The following is a 21,956-nucleotide window of genomic DNA, read 5'->3' as shown; positions in this document are numbered from 1 at the left end:
GTGTTCTGTGAAATCATCTCACAAGGTTACAGCTTTCCCCTCAAGAAGCCTTTCGCTAAGACAGTTCTTGTGGAATTGGCAAAGTGATATTTGGAAGCCCATAGAGGGCTATGGTGAAAAAGGAAATATCCTCAGATGAAATCTGGAAAGAAGCTTTCTGAGAAACTGCTTAGTGTTCTGTTAATTCATCTCGCAGAGTTACATCTGTATTTCGTGGATCTCTTTGCTAGCCTTATTTCTGTGGAATCTGAGAACAGATATTTCGGACCCCTTGGAAGACTATAGGGCCAAAGGAAATATCCTCCTATAAAAAACAGAAAGAAGCTTTCTGAGAAACTTCTTTGTGTTCTGTGAAATCATCTCACAGAGTTACAGCTCTCCCCTCAAGAAGTATTTCGCTAAGACAGTTCTTGTGGAATTGGCAAAGTGATATTTGGAAGCCCATAGAGGGCTATGGTGAAGAAGGAAATATCCTCTGATGAAATCTGGAAAGAAGCTTTCTGAGAAACTGCTTAGTGTTCTGCTAATTCATCTCACAGAGTTACATCTGTATTTCGTGGATCTCTTTGCTAGCCTTATTTCTGTGGAATCTGAGAACAGATATTTCCTTTCCCTTTGAAGACTATAGGGCCAAAGGAAATATCCTCCGATAACAAAGAGAAAGAAGCTTTCTGAGAAACTTCTTTGTGTTCTGTGAAATCATCTCACAGAGTTACAGCTATACCCTCAAGAAGCCTTTCGCTAAGACAGTTCTTGTGGAATTGGCAAAGTGATATTTGGAAGCCCTTAGAGGGCTATGGTGAAAAAGGAAATATCCTCACATGAAGTCTGGAAAGAAGCTTTCTGAGAAACTGCTTAGTGTTCTCTTAATTCATCTCACAGAGTTACATCTGTATTTCGTGGATCTCTTTGCTAGCCTTATTTCTGTGGAATCTGAGAACAGATATTTCGGATCCCTTGCAAGACTATAGGGCCAAAGGAAATATCCTCCGATAACAAAGAGAAAGAAGCTTTCTGAGAAACTACCTTGGGTTCTGTGAAATCATCTCACAGAGTTACAGCTTTCCCCTCAAGAAGCCTTTCGCTAAGCCAGTCCTTGTGGAATTGGCCAAGTGATATTTGGAAGCCCATTGAGAGCTATGTTGAAAAAGGAAATATCCTCAGATGAAATCTGGAAAGAAGCTTTCTGAGAAACTGCTTAGTGTTCTGTTAATTCATCTCACAGAGTGACATCTGTATTTCATGGATCTCTTTGCTAGCCTTATTTCTGTGGAATCTGAGAACAGATATTTCGGATCCCTTGGAAGAATATAGGGCCAAAGGTAATATCCTCCGATAACAACGAGAAAGAAGCTTTCTGAGAAACTTCTTTGTGTTCTGTGAAATCATCTCAAAGAGTTACAGCTTTCCCCTCAAGAAGCCTTTCGCTAAGACAGTTCTTTTGGAAATGGCAAAGTGATATTTGGAAGCCCATAGAGGGCTATGGTGAAAAAGGAAATATCCTCAGATGAAATCTGGAAAGAAGCTTTCTGAGAAACTGCTTAGTGTTCTGTAAATTCATCTCACAGAGTTACATCTGTATTTAGTGGATCTCTTTGCTAGCCTTATTTTTGTGGAATCTGAGAACAGATATTTCGGATCCCTTGCAAGACTATTGGGCCAAATGAAATATCCTCCGATAACAAAGAGAAAGAAGCTTTCTGAGAAACTTCTTTGTGTTCTGTGAAATCATCTCACAGAGTTACAGCTTTCCCCTCAAGAAGCCTTTCGCTAAGACAGTTCTTCTGGAATTGCAAAGTGATATTTGGAAGCCCATAGAGGGCTATGGTGAAAAAGGAAATATCCTCACATGAAATCTGGAAAGAAGCTTTCTGAGAAACTGCTTAGTGTTCTGTTAATTCATCTCACAGAGTTACATCTGTATTTCATGGATCTCTTTGCTAGCCTTATTTCTGTGGAATCTGAGAACAGATATTTCGGATCCCTTGCAAGACTATAGGGACAAAGGAAATATCCTCCGATAACAAAGAAAAAGAAGCTTTCTGAAAAACTTCTTTGTGTTCTGTGATCATCTCACAGAGTTACAGCTTTCCTCTCCAGAAGCGTTTCGCCAAGACAGTTCTCATGGAATTGGCAAAGTGACATTTGGAGCCCATAAAGGGCTATGGTGAAAAAGGAAATATCCTCAGATGAAATCTGGAAAGAAGCATTCTGAGAAACCGCTTAGTGTTCTGTTAATTCATCTCACAGACTTTCATCTGTATTTCGTGGATCTCTTTGCTAGCCTTATTTCTGTGGAATCTGAGAACAGATATTTCGGATCCCTTGCAAGACTATAGGGCCAAAGGAAACATCCTGCGATAACAAAGAGAAAGAAGCTTTCTGAGAAACTTTTTTGTGTTCTGTGAAATCATCTCACAGAGTTACAGCTTTCCCCTCAAGAAGCCTTTCGCTAAGACAGTTCTTGTGGAATTGGCAAAGTGATATTTGGAAGCCCATAGAGGGCTATGGTGAAAAAGGAAATATCCTCAGATGAAATCTGGATAGTGGCTTTCTGAGAAACTGCTTAGTGTTCTGTTAATTCATCTCGCAGAGTTACAGCTGTATTTCGTGGATCTCTTTGCTAGCCTTATTTCTGTGGAATCTGAGAACAGATATTTCGGATCCCTTGCAAGACTATAGGGCCAAAGGAAATATCCTCCGATAACAAAGAGAAAGAAGCATTCTGAGAAACTTCTATGTGTTCTGTGAAATCATGTCACAGAGTTACAGCTTTCCCCTCAAGAAGCCTTTTGCTAAGCCAGTTCTTCTGGAATTGGCAAAGTGATATTTGGAAGCCCATCGAGGGCTATGGTGAAAAAGGAAATATCCTCAGATGAAATCTGGAAAAAAGCTTTCTGGGAAACTGGTTAGTGTTCTGTTAATTCATCTCACAGAGTTACATCTGTATTTCGTGGATCTCTTTGCTAGCCTTATTTCTGTGGAATCTGAGAACAGATACTTCGGATCCCTTGGAAGACTAAAGGGCCAAAGGAAATATCCTCCGATAACAAAGAGAAAGAAGCTTTCTGAGAAACTTCTTTGTGTTCTGTGAAATCATCTCAAAGAGTTACAGCTTTCCCCTCAAGAAGCCTTTCGCTAAGACAGTTCTTTTGGAAATGGCAAAGTGATATTTGGAAGCCCATAGAGGGCTATGGTGAAAAAGGAAATATCCTCAGATGCAATCTGGAAAGAAGCTTTCTGAGAAACTGCTTAGTGTTCTGTTAATTCATCTCACAGACTTACATCTGTATTTCGTGGATCTCTTTGCTAGCCTTATTTTTGTGGAATCTGAGAACAGATATTTCGGATCCCTTGCAAGACTATGGGGCCAAATGAAATATCCTCCGATAACAAAGAGAAAGAAGCTTTCTGAGAAACTTCTTTGTGTTCTGTGAAATCATCTCACAGAGTTACAGCTTTCCCCTCAAGAAGCCTTTCGCTAAGACTGTTCTTGTGGAATTGGCAAAGTGATATTTAGAAGCCCATAGAGGGCTATGGTGAAAAAGGAAATATCCTCACATGAAATCTGGAAAGAAGCTTTCTGAAAAACTGCTTAGTGTTCTGTTAATTCATCTCACAGAGTTACATCTGTATTTCATGGATGTCTTTGCTAGCCTTTTTTCTGTGGAATCTGAGAACAGATATTTCGGATCCCTTGCAAGACTATAGGGCCAAAGGAAATATCCTCCGATAACAAAGAGAAAGAAGCTTTCTGAGAAACTTCTTTGTTTTCTGTGAAACCATCTCACAGAGTTTCAGCTTTCCCCTCCAGAAGCGTTTCGCCAAGACAGTTCTCATGGAAATGGCAAAGTGACATTTGGAGCCCATAAAGGGCTATGGTGAAAAAGGAAATATCCTCAGATGAAATCTGGAAAGAAGCATTCTGAGAAACTGCTTAGTGTTCTGTTAATTCATCTCACAGACTTACATCTGTATTTCGTGGATCTCTTTGCTAGCCTTATTTCTGTGGAATCTGAGAACAGATATTTCGGATCCCTTACAAGACTATAGGGCCAAAGGAAACATCCTGCGATAACAAAGAGAAAGAAGCTTTCTGAGAAACTTTTTTGTGTTCTGTGAAATCATCTCACAGAGTTACAGCTTTCCCCTCAAGAAGCCTTTCGCTAAGACAGTTCTTGTGGAATTGGCAAAGTGATATTTGGAAGCCCATAGAGGGCTATGGTGAAAAAGGAAATATCCTCAGATGAAATATGGATAGTGGCTTTCTGAGAAACTGCTTAGTGTTCTGTTAATTCATCTCGCAGAGTTACAACTGTATTTCGAGGATCTCTTTGCTAGCCTTATTTCTGTGGAATCTGAGAACAGATATTTCGGATCCCTTGCAATACTATATGGCCAAAGGAAATATCCTCCGATAACAAAGAGAAAGAAGCTTTCTGAGAAACTTCTTTGTGTTCTGTGAAATCATCTCACAGAGTTACAGCTTTCCCCTCAAGAAGCCTTTCGCTAAGACAGTTCTTCTGGAATTGGCAAAGTGATATTTGGAAGCCCATAGAGGGCTATGGTGAAAAAGGAAATATCCTCACATGAAATCTGGAAAGAAGCTTTCTGAGAAACTGCTTAGTGTTCTGTTAATTCATCTAACAGAGTTACATCTGTATTTCGTGGATCTCTTTGCTAGCCTTATTTCTGTGGAATCTGAGAACAGATATTTCGGATCCCTTGCAAGACTATAGGGCCAAAGGAAATATCCTCCGATAACAAAGAGAAAGAAGCTTTCTGAGAAACTTCTTTGTGTTCTGTGAAATCATCTCACAGAGTTACAGCTTTCCCCTCAAGAAGCCTTTCGCTAAGACTGTTCTTGTGGAATTGGCAAAGTGATATTTAGAAGCCCATAGAGGGCTATGGTGAAAAAGGAAATATCCTCACATGAAATCTGGAAAGAAGCTTTCTGAAAAACTGCTTAGTGTTCTGTTAATTCATCTCACAGAGTTACATCTGTATTTCATGGATGTCTTTGCTAGCCTTTTTTCTGTGGAATCTGAGAACAGATATTTCGGATCCCTTGCAAGACTATAGGGCCAAAGGAAATATCCTCCGATAACAAAGAGAAAGAAGCTTTCTGAGAAACTTCTTTGTTTTCTGTGAAACCATCTCACAGAGTTTCAGCTTTCCCCTCCAGAAGCGTTTCGCCAAGACAGTTCTCATGGAAATGGCAAAGTGACATTTGGAGCCCATAAAGGGCTATGGTGAAAAAGGAAATATCCTCAGATGAAATCTGGAAAGAAGCATTCTGAGAAACTGCTTAGTGTTCTGTTAATTCATCTCACAGACTTACATCTGTATTTCGTGGATCTCTTTGCTAGCCTTATTTCTGTGGAATCTGAGAACAGATATTTCGGATCCCTTACAAGACTATAGGGCCAAAGGAAACATCCTGCGATAACAAAGAGAAAGAAGCTTTCTGAGAAACTTTTTTGTGTTCTGTGAAATCATCTCACAGAGTTACAGCTTTCCCCTCAAGAAGCCTTTCGCTAAGACAGTTCTTGTGGAATTGGCAAAGTGATATTTGGAAGCCCATAGAGGGCTATGGTGAAAAAGGAAATATCCTCAGATGAAATATGGATAGTGGCTTTCTGAGAAACTGCTTAGTGTTCTGTTAATTCATCTCGCAGAGTTACAACTGTATTTCGAGGATCTCTTTGCTAGCCTTATTTCTGTGGAATCTGAGAACAGATATTTCGGATCCCTTGCAATACTATATGGCCAAAGGAAATATCCTCCGATAACAAAGAGAAAGAAGCTTTCTGAGAAACTTCTTTGTGTTCTGTGAAATCATCTCACAGAGTTACAGCTTTCCCCTCAAGAAGCCTTTCGCTAAGACAGTTCTTCTGGAATTGGCAAAGTGATATTTGGAAGCCCATAGAGGGCTATGGTGAAAAAGGAAATATCCTCACATGAAATCTGGAAAGAAGCTTTCTGAGAAACTGCTTAGTGTTCTGTTAATTCATCTAACAGAGTTACATCTGTATTTCGTGGATCTCTTTGCTAGCCTTATTTCTGTGGAATCTGAGAACAGATATTTCGGATCCCTTGCAAGACTATAGGGCCAAAGGAAATATCCTCCGATAACAAAGAGAAAGAAGCTTTCTGAGAAACTTCTTTGTGTTCTGTGAAATCATCTCACAGAGTTACAGCTTTCCCCTCAAGAAGCCTTTCGCTAAGACAGTTGTTGTGGAATTGGCAAAGTGATATTTGGAAGCCCTTAGAGGGCTATGGTGAAAAGGAAATATCCTCAGATGAAATCTGGAAAGTAGCTTTCTGAGAAACTGCTTAGTGTTCTGTTAATTCATCTCACAGAGTTACATCTGTATTTCGTGGATCTCTTTGCTAGCCTTATTTCTGTGGAATCTGAGAACAGATATTTCGGACCCCTTGGAAGACTATAGGGCCAAAGGAAATATGCTCCTATAACAAACAGAAAGAAGCTTTCTGAGAAACTTCTTTGTGTTCTGTGAAATCATCTCACAGAGTTACAGCTTTCCCCTCAAGAAGCCTTTCGCTAAGACAGTTCTTGTGGAATTGGCAAAGTGATATTTGGAAGCCCATAGAGGGCTATGGTGAAAAAGGAAATATCCTCAGATGAAATCTGGAAAGAAGCTTTCTGAGAAACTGCTTAGTGTTCTGTTAATTCATCTCCCAGAGTTACATCTGTATTTCGTGGATCTCTTTGCTAGCCTTATTTCTGTGGAATCTGAGAACAGATATTTCGGATCCTTTGCAAGACTATAGGCCAAAGGAAATATCCTCCGATAACAAAGAGAAAGAAGCTTTCTGAGAAAGTTCTTTGTGTTCTGTGAAATCATCTCACAAGGTTACAGCTTTCCCCTCAAGAAGCCTTTCGCTAAGACAGTTCTTGTGGAATTGGCAAAGTGATATTTGGAAGCCCATAGAGGGCTATGGTGAAAAAGGAAATATCCTCAGATGCAATCTGGAAAGAAGCTTTCTGAGAAACTGCTTAGTGTTCTGTTAATTCATCTCACAGAGTTACATCTGTATTTAGTGGATCTCCTTGCTAGCCTTATTTCTGTGGAATCTGAGAACAGATATTTCGGATCCCTTGGAAGACTATAGGGCCAAAGGAAATATCCTCCGATAACAAAGAGAAAGAAGCTTTCTGAGAAACTTCTTTGTGTTCTGTGAAATCATCTCACAGAGTTACAGCTTTCCGCTCAAGAAGCCTTCCGCTAAGACAGTTCTTGTGGAATTGGCAAATTGATATTTGGAAGCCCATAGAGGGCTATGGTGAAAAAGGAAATATCCTCAGATGAAATCTGGAAAGAAGCTTTCTGAGAAACTGCTTAGTGTTCTGTTTATTCACCTCACAGAGTTACATCTGTATTTCATGGATCTCTTTGCTAGCCTTATTTCTGTGGAATCTGAGAACAGATATTTCGGATCCCTTGCAAGACTATAGGGCCAAAGGAAATATCCTCCGATAACAAAGAGAAAGAAGCTTTCTGAGAAACTTCTTTGTGTTCTGTGAAATCATCTCACAGAGTTACAGCTTTCCCCTCCAGAAGCGTTTCGCCAAGACAGTTCTCATGGAATTGGCAAAGTGACATTTGGAGCCCATAAAGGGCTATGGTGAAAAAGGAAATATCCTCAGATGAAATCTGGAAAGAAGCATTCTGAGAAACTGCTTAGTGTTCTGTTAATTCATCTCACAAAGTTACATCTGTATTTCGTGGATCTCTTTGCTAGCCTTATTTCTGTGGAATCTGAGAACATATATTTCGGATCCCTTACAAGACTATAGGGCCAAAGGAAACATCCTGCGATAACAAAGAGAAAGAAGCTTTCTGAGAAACTTTTTTGTGTTCTGTGAAATCATCTCACAGAGTTACAGCTTTCCCCTAAAGAAGACTTTCGCTAATACAGTTCTTGTGGAATTGGCAAAGTGATATTTGGAAGCCCATAGAGGGCTATGGTGAAAAAGGAAATATCCTCAGATGAAATCTGGATAGTGGCTTTCTGAGAAACTGCTTAGTGTTCTGTTAATTCATATCGCAGAGTTACAACTGTATTTCGTGGATTTCTTTGCTAGCCTTATTTCTGTGTAATCTGAGAACAGATATTTCGGATCCCTAGCAAGACTATAGGGCCAAAGGAAATATCCTCCGATAACAAAGAGAAAGAAGCATTCTGAGAAACTTCTATGTGTTCTGTGAAATCATCTCACAGAGTTACAGCTTTCCCCTCAAGAAGCCTTTCGCTAAGCCAGTTCTTGTGGAATTGGCAAAGTGATATTTGGAAGCCCATAGAGGGCTATGGTGAAAAAGGAAATATCCTCAGATGAAATCTGGAAAGAAGCTTTCTGAGAAACTGCTTACTGTTCTGTTAATTCATCTCACAGTGTTTCATGTGCATTTCGTGGATCTCTTTGCTAGCCTTATTTCTGTGGAATCAGAGAACAGATATTTCGGATCCCTTGGAAGACTATAGGGCCAAAGGAAATATCCTCCGATAACAAAGAGAAAGAAGCTTTCTGAGAAACTTATTTGTGTTCTGTGAAATCATCTCACAAGGTTACAGCTTTCCCCTCAAGAAGCCTTTCGCTAAGACAGTTCTTGTGGAATTGGCAAAGTGATATTTGGAAGCCCATAGAGGGCTATGGTGAAAAAGGAAATATCCTCAGATGAAATCTGGAAAGAAGCTTTCTGAGAAACTGCTTAGTGTTCTGTTAATTCATCTCGCAGAGTTACATCTGTATTTCGTGGATCTCTTTGCTAGCCTTATTTCTGTGGAATCTGAGAACAGATATTTCGGACCCCTTGGAAGACTATAGGGCCAAAGGAAATATCCTCCTATAAAAAACAGAAAGAAGCTTTCTGAGAAACTTCTTTGTGTTCTGTGAAATCATCTCACAGAGTTACAGCTCTCCCCTCAAGAAGTATTTCGCTAAGACAGTTCTTGTGGAATTGGCAAAGTGATATTTGGAAGCCCATAGAGGGCTATGGTGAAGAAGGAAATATCCTCTGATGAAATCTGGAAAGAAGCTTTCTGAGAAACTGCTTAGTGTTCTGCTAATTCACATCACAGAGTTACATCTGTATTTCGTGGATCTCTTTGCTAGCCTTATTTCTGTGGAATCTGAGAACAGATATTTCCTTTCCCTTTGAAGACTATAGGGCCAAAGGAAATATCCTCCGATAACAAAGAGAAAGAAGCTTTCTGAGAAACTTCTTTGTGTTCTGTGAAATCATCTCACAGAGTTACAGCTATACCCTCAAGAAGCCTTTCGCTAAGACAGTTCTTGTGGAATTGGCAAAGTGATATTTGGAAGCCCATAGAGGGCTATGGTGAAAAAGGAAATATCCTCACATGAAGTCTGGAAAGAAGCTTTCTGAGAAACTGCTTAGTGTTCTCTTAATTCATCTCACAGAGTTACATCTGTATTTCGTGGATCTCTTTGCTAGCCTTCTTTCTGTGGAATCTGAGAACAGATATTTCGGATCCCTTGCAAGACTATAGGGCCAAAGGAAATATCCTCCGATAACAAAGAGAAAGAAGCTTTCTGAGAAACTTCTTTGTGTTCTGTGAAATCATCTCACAGAGTTACAGCTTTCCCCTCAAGAAGCCTTTCGCTAAGCCAGTCCTTGTGGAATTGGCCAAGTGATATTTGGAAGCCCATAGAGAGCTATGGTGAAAAGGGAAATATCCTCAGATGAAATCTGGAAAGAAGCTTTCTGAGAAACTGCTTAGTGTTCTGTTAATTCATCTCACAGAGTGACATCTGTATTTCATGGATCTCTTTGCTAGCCTTATTTCTGTGGAATCTGAGAACAGATATTTCGGATCCCTTGGAAGAATATAGGGCCAAAGGTAATATCCTCCGATAACAACGAGAAAGAAGCTTTCTGAGAAACTTCTTTGTGTTCTGTGAAATCATCTCAAAGAGTTACAGCTTTCCCCTCAAGAAGCCTTTCGCTAAGACAGTTCTTTTGGAAATGGCAAAGTGATATTTGGAAGCCCATAGAGGGCTATGGTGAAAAAGGAAATATCCTCAGATGAAATCTGGAAAGAAGCTTTCTGAGAAACTGCTTTGTGTTCTGTAAATTCATCTCACAGAGTTACATCTGTATTTAGTGGATCTCTTTGCTAGCCTTATTTTTGTGGAATCTGAGAACAGATATTTCGGATCCCTTGCAAGACTATTGGGCCAAATGAAATATCCTCCGATAACAAAGAGAAAGAAGCTTTCTGAGAAACTTCTTTGTGTTCTGTGAAATCATCTCACAGAGTTACAGCTTTCCCCTCAAGAAGCCTTTCGCTAAGACAGTTCTTCTGGAATTGCAAAGTGATATTTGGAAGCCCATAGAGGGCTATGGTGAAAAAGGAAATATCCTCACATGAAATCTGGAAAGAAGCTTTCTGAGAAACTGCTTAGTGTTCTGTTAATTCATGTCACAGAGTTACATCTGTATTTCATGGATCTCTTTGCTAGCCTTATTTCTGTGGAATCTGAGAACAGATATTTCGGATCCCTTGCAAGACTATAGGGCCAAAGGAAATATCCTCCGATAACAAAGAAAAAGAAGCTTTCTGAGAAACTTCTTTGTGTTCTGTGATCATCTCACAGAGTTACAGCTTTCCTCTCCAGAAGCGTTTCGCCAAGACAGTTCTCATGGAATTGGCAAAGTGACATTTGGAGCCCATAAAGGGCTATGGTGAAAAAGGAAATATCCTCAGATGAAATCTGGAAAGAAGCATTCTGAGAAACTGCTTAGTGTTCTGTTAATTCATCTCACAGACTTTCATCTGTATTTCGTGGATCTCTTTGCTAGCCTTATTTCTGTGGAATCTGAGAACAGATATTTCGGATCCCTTGCAAGACTATAGGGCCAAAGGAAACATCCTGCGATAACAAAGAGAAAGAAGCTTTCTGAGAAACTTTTTTGTGTTCTGTGAAATCATCTCACAGAGTTACAGCTTTCCCCTCAAGAAGCCTTTCGCTAAGACAGTTCTTGTGGAATTGGCAAAGTGATATTTGGAAGCCCATAGAGGGCTATGGTGAAAAAGGAAATATCCTCAGATGAAATCTGGATAGTGGCTTTCTGAGAAACTGCTTAGTGTTCTGTTAATTCATCTCGCAGAGTTACAGCTGTATTTCGTGGATCTCTTTGCTAGCCTTATTTCTGTGGAATCTGAGAACAGATATTTCGGATCCCTTGCAAGACTATAGGGCCAAAGGAAATATCCTCCGATAACAAAGAGAAAGAAGCATTCTGAGAAACTTCTATGTGTTCTGTGAAATCATGTCACAGAGTTACAGCTTTCCCCTCAAGAAGCCTTTTGCTAAGCCAGTTCTTCTGGAATTGGCAAAGTGATATTTGGAAGCCCATCGAGGGCTATGGTGAAAAAGGAAATATCCTCATATGAAATCGGGAAAAAAGCTTTCTGGGAAACTGCTTAGTGTTCTGTTAATTCATCTCACAGTGTTTCATCTGTATTTCGTGGATCTCTTTGTTAGCCTTATTTCTGTGGAATCAGAGAACAGATATTTCGGATCCCTTGGAAGTCTATAGGGCCAAAGGAAATATGCTCCGATAACCAAGTGAAAGAAGTTTTCTGAGAAACTTCTTTGTATTCTGTGAAATCATCTCACAGAGTTACAGCTTTCCCCTCAACAAGCCTTTCACCAAGACAGTTATTGTGGAATTGGCAAAGTGACATTTGGAAGCCCATAGAGGGCTATGGTGAAAAAGGAAATATCCTCAGATGCAATCTGGAAAGAAGCTTTCTGAGAAACTGCTTAGTGTTCTGTTAATTCATCTCAGAGAGTTACATCTGCATTTCGTGGATCTCTTTGCTAGCCTTATTTCTGTGGAATCAGAACAGATACTTCGGATCCCTTGGAAGACTAAAGGGCCAAAGGAAATATCCTCCGATAACAAAGAGAAAGAAGCTTTCTGAGAAACTTCTTTGTGTTCTGTGAAATCATCTCACAGAGTTACAGCTCTCCCCTCATGAAGCCTTTCGCTAAGGCAGTTCTTGTGGAATTGGCAAAGTGTTATTTGGAAGCCCATAGAGGGCTATGGTGAAAAAGGAAATATCCTCACATGAAATCTGGGAAGAAGCTTTCTGAGAAACTGCTTAGTGTTCTGTTAATTCATCTCACAGAGTTACTTCTGTATTTCGTGGATCTCTTTGCTAGCCTTATTTCTGTGGAATCTGAGAACAGATATTTCGGATCCCTTGGAAGACTATAGGGCCAAAGGAAATATCCTCCGATAACAAAGAGAAAGAAGCTTTCTGAGAAACTTCTTTGTGTTCTGTGAAATCATCTCACAGAGTTACAGCTTTCCCCTCAAGAAGCGTTTCGCCAAGATAGTTCTTGTGGAATTGGCAAAGTGATATTTGGAAGCCCATAGATGGCTATGGTGAAAAAGGAAATATCCTCACATGAAATCTGGAAAGAAGCTTTCTGAGAAACTGCTTAGTGTTTTGTTAACTCATCTCACAGAGTTACATCTGTATTTCGTGGATCTCTTTGCTAGCCTTATTTCTGTGGAATCTGAGAACAGATATTTCGGATCCCTTGCAAGATTATAGGGCCAAAGGAAATACCCTCCGATAACAAAGAGAAAGAAGCTTTCTGAGAAACTACCTTGTGTTCTGTGAAATCATCTCACAGAGTTACAGCTTTCCCCTCAAGAAGCCTTTCGCTAAGCCAGTCCTTGTGGAATTGGCCAAGTGATATTTGGAAGCCCATAGAGAGCTATGGTGAAAAAGGAAATATCCTCACATGAAATCTGGAAAGAAGATTTCTGAGAAACTGCTTAGTGTTCTGTTAATTCATCTCACAGAGTTACATCTGTATTTCATGGATCTCTTAGCTAGCCTTATTTCTGTGGAATCTGAGAACAGATATTTCGGATCCCTTGGAAGAATATAGGGCGAAAGGAAATATCCTCCGATAACAAAGAGAAAGAAGCTTCTGAGAAACTTCTTTGTGTTCTGTGAAATCATCTCAAAGAGTTACAGCTTTCCCCTCAAGAAGCCTTTCGCTAAGACAGTTCTTTTGGAAATGGCAAAGTGATATTTGGAAGCCCATAGAGGGCTATGGTGAAAAAGGAAATATCCTCAGATGAAATCTGGAAAGAAGCTTTCTGAGAAACTGCTTAATGTTCTGTTAATTCATCTCACAGACTTACATCTGTATTTCGTGGATCTCTTTGCTAGCCTTATTTTTGTGGAATCTGAGAACAGATATTTCGGATCCCTTGCAAGACTATGGGGCCAAATGAAATATCCTCCGATAACAAAGAGAAAGAAGCTTTCTGAGAAACTTCTTTGTGTTCTGTGAAATCATCTCACAGAGTTACAGCTTTCCCCTCAAGAAGCCTTTCGCTAAGACTGTTCTTGTGGAATTGGCAAAGTGATATTTAGAAGCCCATAGAGGGCTATGGTGAAAAAGGAAATATCCTCACATGAAATCTGGAAAGAAGCTTTCTGAAAAACTGCTTAGTGTTCTGTTAATTCATCTCACAGAGTTACATCTGTATTTCATGGATCTCTTTGCTAGCCTTATTTCTGTGGAATCTGAGAACAGATATTTCGGATCCCTTGCAAGACTATAGGGCCAAAGGAAATATCCTCCGATAACAAAGAGAAAGAAGCTTTCTGAGAAACTTCTTTGTTTTCTGTGAAATCATCTCACAGAGTTTCAGCTTTCCCCTCCAGAAGCGTTTCGCCAAGACAGTTCTCATGGAAATGGCAAAGTGACATTTGGAGCCCATAAAGGGCTATGGTGAAAAAGGAAATATCCTCAGATGAAATCTGGAAAGAAGCATTCTGAGAAACTGCTTAGTGTTCTGTTAATTCATCTCACAGACTTACATCTGTATTTCGTGGATCTCTTTGCTAGCCTTATTTCTGTGGAATCTGAGAACAGATATTTCGGATCCCTTACAAGACTATAGGGCCAAAGGAAACATCCTGCGATAACAAAGAGAAAGAAGCTTTCTGAGAAACTTTTTTGTGTTCTGTGAAATCATCTCACAGAGTTACAGCTTTCCCCTCAAGAAGCCTTTCGCTAAGACAGTTCTTGTGGAATTGGCAAAGTGATATTTGGAAGCCCATAGAGGGCTATGGTGAAAAAGGAAATATCCTCAGATGAAATATGGATAGTGGCTTTCTGAGAAACTGCTTAGTGTTCTGTTAATTCATCTCGCAGAGTTACAACTGTAGTTCGAGGATCTCTTTGCTAGCCTTATTTCTGTGGAATCTGAGAACAGATATTTCGGATCCCTTGCAATACTATATGGCCAAAGGAAATATCCTCCGATAACAAAGAGAAAGAAGCTTTCTGAGAAACTTCTTTGTGTTCTGTGAAATCATCTCACAGAGTTACAGCTTTCCCCTCAAGAAGCCTTTCGCTAAGACAGTTCTTGTGGAATTGGCAAAGTGATATTTGGAAGCCCATAGAGGGCTATGGTGAAAAAGGAAATATCCTCACATGAAATCTGGAAAGAAGCTTTCTGAGAAACTGCTTAGTGTTCTGTTAATTCACCTAACAGAGTTACATCTGTATTTCGTGGATCTCTTTGCTAGCCTTATTTCTGTGGAATCTGAGAACAGATATTTCGGATCCCTTGCAAGACTATAGGGGGAAAGGAAATATCCTCCGATAACAAAGAGAAAGAAGCTTTCTGAGAAACTTCTTTGTGTTCTGTGAAATCATCTCACAGAGTTACAGCTTTCCCCTCAAGAAGCCTTTCGCTATGACAGTTGTTGTGGAATTGGCAAAGTGATATTTGGAAGCCCTTAGAGGGCTATGGTGAAAAGGAAATATCCTCAGATGAAATCTGGAAAGTAGCTTTCTGAGAAAATGCTTAGTGTTCTGTTAATTCATCTCACAGAGTTACATCTGTATTTCGTGGATCTCTTTGCTAGCCTTATTTCTGTGGAATCTGAGAACAGATATTTCGGACCCCTTGGAAGACTATAGGGCCAAAGGAAATATGCTCCTATAACAAACAGAAAGAAGCTTTCTGAGAAACTTCTTTGTGTTCTGTGAAATCATCTCACAGAGTTACAGCTTTCCCCTCAAGAAGCCTTTCGCTAAGACAGTTCTTGTGGAATTGGCAAAGTGATATTTGGAAGCCCATAGAGGGCTATGGTGAAAAAGGAAATATCCTCAGATGAAATCTGGAAAGAAGCTTTCTGAGAAACTGCTTAGTGTTCTGTTAATTCATCTCACAGAGTTACATCTGTATTTCGTGCATCTCTTTGCTAGCCTTATTTCTGTGGAATCTGAGAACAGATATTTCGGATCCCTTGCAAGACTATAGGCCAAAGGAAATATCCTCCGATAACAAAGAGAAAGAAGCTTTCTGAGAAAGTTCTTTGTGTTCTGTGAAATCATCTCACAAGGTTACAGCTTTCCCCTCAAGAAGCCTTTCGCTAAGACAGTTCTTGTGGAATTGGCAAAGTGATATTTGGAAGCCCATAGAGGGCTATGGTGAAAAAGGAAATATCCTCAGATGCAATCTGGAAAGAAGCTTTCTGAGAAACTGCTTAGAGTTCTGTTAATTCATCTCACAGAGTTACATCTGTATTTAGTGGATCTCTTTGCTAGCCTTATTTCTGTGGAATCTGAGAACAGATATTTCGGATCCCTTGGAAGACTATAGGGCCAAAGGAAATATCCTCCGATAACAAAGAGAAAGAAGCTTTCTGAGAAACTTCTTTGTGTTCTGTGAAATCATCTCACAGAGTTACAGCTTTCCCCTCAAGAAGCCTTCCTCTACGACAGTTCTTCTGGAATTGGCAAAGTGATATTTGGAAGCCCATAGAGGGCTATGGTGAAAAAGGAAATATCCTCAGATGAAATCTGGAAAGAAGCTTTCTGAGAAATTGCTTAGTGTTCTGTTAATTCATCTCACAGACTTACATCTGTATTTCGTGGATCTCTTTGCTAGCCTTATTTTTGTGGAATCTGAGAACAGATATTTCGGATCCCTTGCAAGACTATAGGGCCAAAGGAAATATCCTCCGATAACAAAGAGAAAGAAGCTTTCTTAGAAACTTCTTTGTGTTCTGTGAAATCATCTCACAGAGTTACAGCTTTCCCCTCAAGAAGCCTTTCGCTAAGACAGTTCTTGTGGAATTGGCAAAGTGATATTTGGAAGCCCATAGAGGGCTATGGTGAAAAAGGAAATATCCTCAGATGAAATCTGGAAAGAAGCTTTCTGAGAAACTGCTTAGTGTTCTGTTAATTCATCTCACAGAGTTACATCTGTATTTCGTGGATCTCTTTGCTAGCCTTATTTCTGTGGAATCTGAGAACAGATATTTCGGATCCCTTGCAAGACTATAGGGCCAAAGGAAATATCCTTCGATAACAAAGAGAAAGAAGCTTTCTGAGAAACTTCTTTGTGTTCTGTGAAATCATCTCACAGAGTTACAGCTTTCCCCTCAAGAAGCGTTTCGCCAAGACAGTTCTTGTGGAATTGGCAAAGTGACATTTGGAGCCCATAGAGGGCTATGGTGAAAAAGGAAATATCCTCAGATGAAATCTGGAAAGAAGCATTCTGAGAAACTGCTTAGTGTTCTGTTAATTCATCTCACAGAGTTACATCTGTATTTCGTGGATCTCTTTGCTAGCCTTATTTCTGTGGAATCTGAGAACAGATATTTCGGATCCCTTGGAAGACTATAGGGCCAAAGGAAATATCCTCCGATATCAAAGAGAAAGAAGCTTTCTGAGAAACTTCTTTGTGTTCTGTGAAATCATCTCACAGAGTTACAGCTTTCCCCTCAAGAAGCCTTTCGCTAAGACAGTTCTTGTGGAATTGGCAAAGTGATATTTGGAAGCCCAAAAGAGGGCTATGGTGAAAAACGAAATATCCTCACATGAAATCTGGAAGGAAGCTTTCTGAGAAACTGCTTAGTGTTCTGTTAATTCATCTCACAGAGTTACATCTGTATTTCGTGGATCTCTTTGCTAGCCTTATTTCTGTGGAATCTGAGAACAGATATTTCGGATCCCTTGCAAGACAATAGGCCAAAGGAAATATCCTCCGATAACAAAGAGAAAGAAGCTTTCTGAGAAACTTCTTTGTGTTCTGTGAAATCATCTCACAGAGTTTCAGCTTTCCCCTCAAGAAGCCTTTCGCTAAGACAGTTCTTGTGGAATTGGCAAGGTGATATTTGGAAGCCCATAGAGGGCTATGGTGAAAAAGGAAATATCCTCATATGAAATCTGGAAAGAAGCTTTCTGAGAAACTGCTTAGTGTTCTGTTAATTCATCTCACAGAGTTACATCTGTATTTCGTGGATCTCTTTGCTAGCCTTATTTCTGTGGAATCTGAGAACAGATATTTCGGATCCCTTGGAAGACTATAGGGCCAAAGGAAATATCCTCCGATAACAAAGAGAAAGAAGCTTTCTGAGAAACTTCTTTGTGTTCTGTGAAATCATCTCACAGAGTTACAGCTTTCCCCTCAAGAAGCGTTTCGCCAAGACAGTTCTTGTGGAATTGGCAAAGTGACATTTGGAGCCCATAGAGGGCTATGGTGAAAAAGGAAATATCCTCAGATGAAATCTGGAAAGAAGCATTCTGAGAAACTGCTTAGTGTTCTGTTAATTCATCTCCCAGAGTTACAGCTGTATTTCGTGGATCTCTTTGCTAGCCTTATTTCTGTGGAATCTGAGAACAGATATTTCGGATCCCATGGAAGACTATACGGCCTAAGGAAATATCCTCCGATAACAAAGAGAAAGAAGCTTTCTGAGAAACTTCTTTGTGTTCTGTGAAATCATCTCACAAGGTTACAGCTTTCCCCTCAAGAAGCCTTTCGGTAAGACAGTTCTTGTGGAATTGGCAAAGTGATATTTGGAAGCCCATAGAGGGCTATGGTGAAAAAGGAAATATCCTCAGATGCAATCTGGAAAGAAGCTTTCTGAGAAACTGCTTAGTGTTCTGTTAATTCATCTCACAGAGTTACATCTGTATTTAGTGGATCTCTTTGCTAGCCTTATTTCTGTGAAATTTGAGAACAGATATTTCGGATCCCTTGGAAGACTATAGGGCCAAAGGAAATATCCTCCGATAACAAAGAGAAAGAAGCTTTCTGAGAAACTTCTTTGTGTTCTGTGAAATCATCTCACAGAGTTACAGCTTTCCCCTCAAGAAGCCTTCCGCTAAGACAGTTCTTCTGGAATTGGCAAAGTGATATTTGGAAGCCCATAGAGGGCTATGGTGAAAAAGGAAATATCCTCAGATGAAATCTGGAAAGAAGCTTTCTGAGAAACTGCTTAGTGTTCTGTTAATTCAGCTCACAGACTTACATCTGTATTGCGTGTATCTCTTTGCTAGCCTTATTTTTGTGGAATCTGAGAACAGATATTTCGGATCCCTTGCAAGACTATAGGGCCAAAGGAAATATCCTCCGATAACAAAGAGAAAGAAGCTTTCTGAGAAACTTCTTTGTGTTCTGTGAAATCATCTCACAGAGTTACAGCTTTCCCCTCAAGAAGCTTTTCGCTAAGACAGTTCTTGTGGAATTGGCAAAGTGATATTTGGAAGCCCATAGAGGGCTATGGTGAAAAAGGAAATATCCTCACATGAAATCTGGAAAGAAGCTTTCTGAGAAACTGCTTAGTGTTCTGTTAATTCATCTCACAGAGTTACATCTGTATTTCGTGGATCTCTTTGCTAGCCTTATTTCTGTGGAATCTGAGAACAGATATTTCGGATCCCTTGGAAGAATATAGGGCCAAAGGAAATATCCTCCGATAACAAAGAGAAAGAAGCTTTCTGAGAAACTTCTTTGTGTTCTGTGAAATCATCTTACAGAGTTACAGCTTTCCCCTCAAGAAGCGTTTCGCCAAGACAGTTCTTGTGGAATTGGCAAAGTGACATTTGGAGCCCATAGAGGGCTATGGTGAAAAAGGAAATATCCTCAGATGAAATCTGGAAAGAAGTTTTCTGAGAAACTTCTTAGTGTTCTGTTAATTCATCTCACAGAGTTACATCTGTATTTCGTGGATCTCTTTGCTAGCCTTATTTCTGTGGAATCTGAGAACAGATATTTCGGATCCCTTGGAAGACTATAGCGCCAAAGGAAATATCCTCCGATAACAAAGAGAAAGAAGCTTTCTGAGAAACTTCTTTGTGTTCTGTGAAATCATCTCACAGAGTTACAGCTTTCCCCTCAAGAAGCCTTTCACTAAGACAGTTCTTGTGGAATTGGCAAAGTGATATTTGGAAGCCAAAAGAGGGCTATGGTGAAAAACGAAATATCCTCACATGAAATCTGGAAGGAAGCTTTCTGAGAAACTGCTTAGTGTTCTGTTAATTCATCTCACAGAGTTACATCTGTATTTCGTGGATCTCTTTGCTAGCCTTATTTCTGTGGAATCTGAGAACAGATATTTCGGATCCCTTGCAAGACTATAGGCCAAAGGAAATAACCTCCGATAACAAAGAGAAAGAAGCTTTCTGAGAAACTTCTTTGTGTTCTGTGAAATCATCTCACAGAGTTACAGCTTTCCCCTCAAGAAGCCTTTCGCTAAGACAGTTCTTGTGGAATTGGAAAAGTGATATTTGGAAGCCCATTGAGGGCTATAGTGAAAAAGGAAATATCCTCACATGAAATCTGGAAAGAAGCTTTCTGAGAAACTGCTTAGTGTTCTGTCAATTCATCTCACCGACTTACATCTGTATTTCGTGGATCTCTTTGCTAGCCTTATTTCTGTGGAATCTGAGAACAGATATTTCGGACCCCTTGGAAGACTATAGGGCCAAAGGAAATATGCTCCTATAACAAACAGAAAGAAGCTTTCTGAGAAACTTCTTTGTGTTCTGTGAAATCATCTCACAGAGTTACAGCTTTCCCCTCAAGAAGCCTTTCGCTAAGACAGTTCTTGTGGAATTGGCAAAGTGATATTTGGAAGCCCATAGAGGGCTATGGTGAAAAAGGAAATATCCTCAGATGAAATCTGGAAAGAAGCTTTCTGAGAAACTGCTTAGTGTTCTGTTAATTCATCTCACAGAGTTACATCTGTATTTCGTGGATCTCTTTGCTAGCCTTATTTCTGTGGAATCTGAGAACAGATATTTCGGATCCCTTGCAAGACTATAGGCCAAAGGAAATATCCTCCGATAACAAAGAGAAAGAAGCTTTCTGAGAAAGTTCTTTGTGTTCTGTGAAATCATCTCACAGAGTTACAGCTTTCCCCTCAAGAAGCCTTTCGCTAAGACAGTTCTTGTGGAATTGGCAAAGTGATATTTGGAAGCCCTTAGAGGGCTATGGTGAAAAAGGAAATATCCTCACATGAAATCTGGAAAGAAGCTTTCTGAGAAACTGCTTAGTGTTCTGTTAATTCATCTCACAGACTTACATCTGTATTTCGTGGATCTCTTTGCTAGCCTTATTTTTGTGGAATCTGAGAACAGATATTTCGGATCCCTTGCAAGACTATAGGGCCAAAGGAAATATCCTCCGATAACAAAGAGAAAGAAGCTTTCTGAGAAACTTCTTTGTGTTCTGTGAAATCATCTCACAGAGTTACAGCTTTCCCCTCAAGAAGCCTTTCGCTAAGACAGTTCTTGTGGAATTGGCAAAGTGATATTTGGAAGCCCATAGAGGGCTATGGTGAAAAAGGAAATATCCTCAGATGAAATCTGGAAAGAAGCTTTCTGAGAAACTGCTTAGTGTTCTGTTAATTCATCTCACAGAGTTACATCTGTATTTCGTGGATCTCTTTGCTAGCCTTATTTCTGTGGAATCTGAGAACAGATATTTCGGATCCCTTGCAAGACTATAGGGCCAAAGGAAATATCCTTCGATAACAAAGAGAAAGAAGCTTTCTGAGAAACTTCTTTGTGTTCTGTGAAATCATCTCACAGAGTTACAGCTTTCCCCTCAAGAAGCCTTTCGCCAAGACAGTTCTTGTGGAATTGGCAAAGTGACATTTGGAGCCCATAGAGGGCTATGGTGAAAAAGGAAATATCCTCAGATGAAATCTGGAAAGAAGCATTCTGAGAATCTGCTTAGTGTTCTGTTAATTCATCTCACAGAGTTACATCTGTATTTCGTGGATCTCTTTGCTAGCCTTATTTCTGTGGAATCTGAGAACAGATATTTCGGATCCCTTGGAAGACTATAGGGCCAAAGGAAATATCCTCCGATATCAAAGAGAAAGAAGCTTTCTGAGAAACTTCTTTGTGTTCTGTGAAATCATCTCACAGAGTTACAGCTTTCCCCTCAAGAAGCCTTTCGCTAAGACAGTTCTTGTGGAATTGGCAAAGTGATATTTGGAAGCCCAAAAGAGGGCTATGGTGAAAAACGAAATATCCTCACATGAAATCTGGAAGGAAGCTTTCTGAGAAACTGCTTAGTGTTCTGTTAATTCATCTCACAGAGTTACATCTGTATTTCGTGGATCTCTTTGCTAGCCTTATTTCTGTGGAATCTGAGAACAGATATTTCGGATCCCTTGCAAGACAATAGGCCAAAGGAAATATCCTCCGATAACAAAGAGAAAGAAGCTTTCTGAGAAACTTCTTTGTGTTCAGTGAAATCATCTCACAGAGTTTCAGCTTTCCCCTCAAGAAGCCTTTCGCTAAGACAGTTCTTGTGGAATTGGCAAGGTGATATTTGGAAGCCCATAGAGGGCTATGGTGAAAAAGGAAATATCCTCAGATGAAATCTGGAAAGAAGCTTTCTGAGAAACTGCTTAGTGTTCTGTTAATTCATCTCACAGAGTTACATCTGTATTTCGTGGATCTCTTTGCTAGCCTTATTTCTGTGGAATCTGAGAACAGATATTTCGGATCCCTTGCAAGACTATAGGGCCAAAGGAAATATCCTTCGATAACAAAGAGAAAGAAGCTTTCTGAGAAACTTCTTTGTGTTCTGTGAAATCATCTCACAGAGTTA

The sequence above is a fragment of the Macaca nemestrina genome, chromosome 13, assembly GCF_043159975.1.
Source record: "Macaca nemestrina isolate mMacNem1 chromosome 13, mMacNem.hap1, whole genome shotgun sequence".
Lineage (NCBI taxonomy): Eukaryota > Metazoa > Chordata > Mammalia > Primates > Cercopithecidae > Macaca > Macaca nemestrina.
The sequence above is the reverse complement of the archived record's forward strand: the minus strand, read 5'-3'. Positions refer to the sequence as shown.